At 40.1% G+C, this 5,299-nt stretch overlaps 1 long non-coding RNA gene across 1 annotated transcript in view; it reads right to left on the bottom strand.

Moving 5' to 3' along the window:
* Positions 1–290: 290 nt before the first annotated feature.
* LOC122539351 overlaps positions 291–5,299 on the bottom strand; it is an 8,467-nt gene continuing 3,458 nt past the window's right edge. Inside the window, exon 2 of the long non-coding RNA XR_006309045.1 lies at positions 291–563. This is a non-coding gene — a long non-coding RNA (uncharacterized LOC122539351). The remainder of the gene's footprint in view (positions 564–5,299) is intronic.

The following is a 5,299-nucleotide window of genomic DNA, read 5'->3' as shown; positions in this document are numbered from 1 at the left end:
ACATCCCTGAATGCTATGGGCAATTTAGCATGGCCAATTCACCCAACCTGCACATCTTTGGACTGTGGGAGGAAACCAGAGCATCCAAAGGAAATCCACACAGACACGGGAAGAACGTGCAAACTCCACAGACTGTTGCCTAAGGCTGGAATCGAACACAGGCCCCTGGCACTGTAAGGCAGCAGTACTAACCACTGAACTAACATACCCATGTTTTGGGATTAATGAGATTATGCTTTTGTTTAAAATATTTGAAGTTCTGTTATAAGAAGGTAGTTTAGATTATTCTATTTTATCTTTGTTCCTTTTGTAATGAGTTTCCATTTTATTGGTAAAGCAAAACCTGCAGCATTGCGAGTTCATGTTTTAGCGAGAGACAATTACATTAAAACGAAATCAAATAAAAATTTGACCCATCAAGCCAGGTTCCTGACTGGGATCTGACTTGTCTGGTAATGACATCAGTGACGTTCAAAACAGTTACTGTGATGTATTCTCTGGTAGTTGAAAAATCAAATTTGTGCGATTGGTTTCTGCTACATAGCTATTTCTGATTGGTGTTTCTGAAAAGAAAAGAATGAATGATTAGTCAGTTTCTGCTGTTAATGCTTCCTCATTCATAACTACAAATAAATTCAGCCACCCCTGTAAACCCAGGGCTTGAGGTGCTTTTCTTTGTTAAAGATGCCAAGGGTGAAATTCCATCGCATATTCACCACAACTTCAATGAATGCACCACAAAAACTCTGGAAAAGTTGTTAACTGCAGTTTGCGATACATTTCCATAAGGAATTCCTTAACAGAAATTTACACGCACTTCTGAGTGCTATGTTACCAACCATTGTCAGCTTGGGTTTGGGTATAGTCCTCCCTTCGTTGCCGAGTCTACTGTCCTTTCTAATTATCAGTGGTGGAGGATAAGCAAAGAGTGAGTCTTTAGCAATAGGCACTTGTAGAGTTTCCCCGATGGTTATAGATAATACAAATATTTCTGCTGGGGGACCTGTAATTTCCTCCCTAACTTCCCACAATGTCCTGGGATATTCTTGTTCAGGTGCCAGAAATTTATCCAACTTTGTGTTTTCTAAGACTTTCAACACTTCCCCTTCTGTAATGTGAACTGTTTACAAAACATCAATATTTGTTTTCCAGCATTCTCTCGCCTCCATTTCTTTCCTAACAGTAAAAACAGACATGAAATATTAATTTAATATCTCTCCCATTTCCTGAGGTTCAACACAAAGATGATCTTGTTTATCTTTAAGGGTTCCTACTTCTCTCTAGTTGCTCTTTTGCCTTTAACATTGTCATGGAAATTAAATTGACTCGACTCAAATGCCAGCAAGAGCAAAGAAAAAGCTTCACTACAACCTCTGCAGGGGGCCTAATACACTTGGCAAGATGCTGCATGTAAGGGGCTGTACAACTTCCACATATTCTCTTTATACTACATTTTGCTTATCCTTATTACACACTCAAGGACAAGAACTGGGAACATTCTAGCATCTTTCCACATATGGAGTTGTTTTTCTCATTCCTTTACTGTTGATATAATTGAAGCTTTATGTTTTCCCTGACTCTTGCTGAATCTGACTGTTTGCAAGACTTGCAAGGCCAAGCTGTCTGCTTGCAAAATCCAGCAAAGTCAAGCTGCCTACTTAAAATTTTAGCAAAGTGTTAGATTTAGCAAAGTATTCTCTTTCAGATTTCACAGTAAATGTTAATTTTCCATTACAATGTACTTGTACAATCTCTTTGGATTATCCTTAATTTTATCTGCCAAGGCTATCTCACTTGCTTTCCTGATTTTCCTCTTCAAGAGATTCATTTGATCCCAGTTGTCTAAATCTATTATATGATTCCTTTTTTATTCTTGACTAGAACCTCAATATCTTTATTCACCAATTGCTCCCTAATCTTACCAGCCTTATCTTTCACTCAAACAGGAACATAATACCTCTAAACTCCTGTTATCACATTTTTGAAAGCCTTTCATCAGTCAATCATCACTTTACCCACGAATAGTCTGTTCCAATCAACTTTGTAAAGTTCTTGTCTCATACCATTAAAATTTTAAAAGAGGCAATTGATTGCATGTTAGCAATAGGAGGCATTGAGTGTCATCTGCCATTCAGTGAGATCATGGCAGATCTGATGATCCTCAACTCCAATTTCCTGCTTTTTCCTGTAATCCTTGTTTCCCTTACTGGTTAAAAATCTATCTTGGCCTTAAATTTACTTAATGACTCACCCTCAATAATCCTCGGTTGTAAAGAATTCTGCATTCAGTACAGTCTGATTGAAGATATTCCTCCTCATCTCTGTCCTAATTGGAAAAACCTTCAATCTGAAATTGTGCACTTTGCTTCCAGACTCTCTCATAAGGGGAAATAACATCTCCTCATCTACCCTGTCAAGTCCCTTAAGAATCTTCTATGTTTCAATAAGGTCACATCTAATTCTTCTAAATTCCAATGAGTACAGGCCCACCACTCAATCTCCCCTCATAAAATAGTCCATTTATACCCAGTGAACATTCACTGGATCCTGATGAAGGGTTTTTACCCGAAACATCGATTCTCCTGCTCCTCGGATGTTGCGTGACCTACTGTACTTTTCAGCACCACACTCTCGACTCTGATTTCCAGCATCTGCAGTCCTCACTTTCACCTATTCTCTGGATTGCTACCAATGCCAGTATATCTTTCCTTAGATAAGGCACATGAAACTGTTCAAAGTATATCAGCTGACGACTAACTAGTGCCCTGTGTAGTACTGGCAAAACCTCCCTACTTCTATGTTCAATAAAGACCAACATTTCATTTGCCTTAAACGAAAGACCTGAAAGAACTGTCAATGCTGGAAATCAGAAACAGAAGCAGAAATTGCTGTAAAAGCTCAGCAGGACTGGCAGCATCTGTGAAAGAAAACAGACTTAATGTTTTGCATCCAGTGAGCCTTCTCAGACCTGCTGAGTTTTTCCAGCAATTTCTGTTTTTATTTAATTTGCCTTCCCTCCTCAACATGGATGCCAATTTTATGTTACTTCATCCTGATTTCTCAAAACAATTGGAAGGCAAAAAGACATTTCGCCTCAACTGGATGATGCTTGAATTTCAAACAGCCTCCTCCCTGCATATCTCGAATGAGGCCTTAAACTCAGAGTTGAGGGCTCACTCTTTTAAGACAGAAATAAGGAGGCATTTTTCTCTCAGAGAATAGTCAGACTATGGAATTCTCTACCATAGAGGTTAAAAATTACACAACACCAAGTTATAGTCCAACAGGTTAATTTGGAAGCACTAGCTTTTGGAGCACTAGCTTCCGAAAGCTAGTGCCTCCAAATAATCCTGTTGGACTATAAACTGGTGTTTTGTAATTTTTAACTTTGTATACCACAGTCCAACACTGGCACCTCCAAATCATGAATACTATAGAGGGCTATCAAGACTGGATAGTTAAATATATTCAAAGCGGAGATGGAGTAGAGGATTTTCAGATTAGCCACGATCTAATTAAATGGAATGAGCTGCCAGAGGAAGTGGTGGAGGCTGGTACAATTACAACAGTTAAAAGGCATTTGGATGGGTATATGAATAGGAAGGGTTTTGACGGATTTGGAGCAAATGCTGGCAAATGGGACTAGGCTAATTTGGAATATCTGGTCAGCATGGATGAGTTGGACTGAAGGGTCTGTTACCATGTTGTACAACTCTACAATTGTATGGCAGAGCAAACTCTATAGGCTGAATAGCCTACTTCTTTCTGCTCCTACATTTTATGGTCTTACTTTTATAGTGAATAAATAGAAGTGCTCACAAGAAATGAGGAAAAAACAAACATGCTTCAGAGTTCCCAGATCTTGGAAACTGTAGGCCAATCTTGAATGATTCTGGATTAGTGGTGCTGGAGGAGCACAGAGTTCAGGCAGCATCCGAGGAGCAGTAAAATCGGCATTTCGGGCAAAAGCAATCTAACTTGGTTGCATTGCTTTTTTTATTTCAAAAATATATATCATTCATTAAAATACCTTAAAATACATACTTGAGCAGTTTGGGTCTGTAGCGTATGAAGAAACAAACAAATATTGGAGTTTGACTCTCCAGCAAACAAACCAAGGTATCTCTTACTGAAAACAAAAAATGTTGGAGATCAAAGTGGGGTCAGGCAGCATTTGTGGAGAGACAGCAAGCTAACAGTTCAAGTCCAGATGATGCCTCATCAGAGCTAACATTTTTTACTTGTTCAAGACTATATTTACATGCATTTGAGTCACAGGGTGGGGGTTGGGGCATCCAATAACTGAATGAACCCCCATTTAGCTTCGGAAGAAAGACTTTCGACAATCTTCCCTCAATGTGCCTTGGTGGCAGCTGCCCCAAGCTTTCATGCGTCCCTCCGCATATAGTCCAAGAACTTGGAACGCGCCAGTCTGCAACTCCTTGCTCTGGAAGTTCAAGACGTTTTGGGCAGATCAAAGAATGTCTTTCACGGACTGATGGTCTTTCAGATGCAGTCCAGCTTGATGTCTGGTGTGGAGGTGTTGGACTGGGGTGGACAAAGTCAGAAGTAACATGACACCAGGTTATAGGCCAACAAGTTTATTTGAAATCACAAGCTTTCAGAAATCAAAAAAGTAAAGCAACGAATGAACAGCGCTGGGAAAGTTTGTAATTTCAAATAAACCCAATGGACCAAACCTTGATCTCTAAATCTCTCCAAGCCTAAGGCTCCCAGCCTCATTCCTGATGAAGGGCTTTTGCCCGAAACGTCAATTTTCCTGCTCCTCAGATACTGCCTGACCTGCTGTGCTTTTCCAGCAACACTCTAATCTTGATTCTAATCTCCAGCATCTGCAGTACTCACTTCAGACCAAATCCTGATGTTGTGTAACTTCTGACAATGTTTATTTTTAGACAATAGGTGCAGGAGTAGGCCATTCTGCCCTTCAAGCCTGCACCACCATTCAATATGATCATCCTTAATCAGTATCCTGTTCCTGCCGTATCTCCATAACCCTTGATTTCACTATCCTTGAGAGCTCTATCCAACTCTTTCTTAAGTGAATCCAGAGACTGGGCCTCCACTGCCCTCTGGGGCAGAGCATTCCACACAGCCACCACTCTCTGGGTGAAGAAGTTTCTCCTCATCTCTGTCCTAAATGATCTACCCCGTATTTTAAAGCTGTGTCCTCTGGTTCGGCACTCACCCATCAGCAGAAACATGATTCCTGCCTCCAGAGTGTCCAATCCTTTAATAATCTTATAAGTCTCAATCAGATCCCTTCTCAGTCTTCTAA

The sequence above is a fragment of the Chiloscyllium plagiosum genome, chromosome 32 (assembly GCF_004010195.1).
Source record: "Chiloscyllium plagiosum isolate BGI_BamShark_2017 chromosome 32, ASM401019v2, whole genome shotgun sequence".
In the NCBI taxonomy this organism is placed as follows: Eukaryota; Metazoa; Chordata; class Chondrichthyes; order Orectolobiformes; family Hemiscylliidae; genus Chiloscyllium; species Chiloscyllium plagiosum.
Note: the sequence above shows the minus strand (reverse complement) of the source record. Positions and strands in the feature narration are given on the sequence as shown.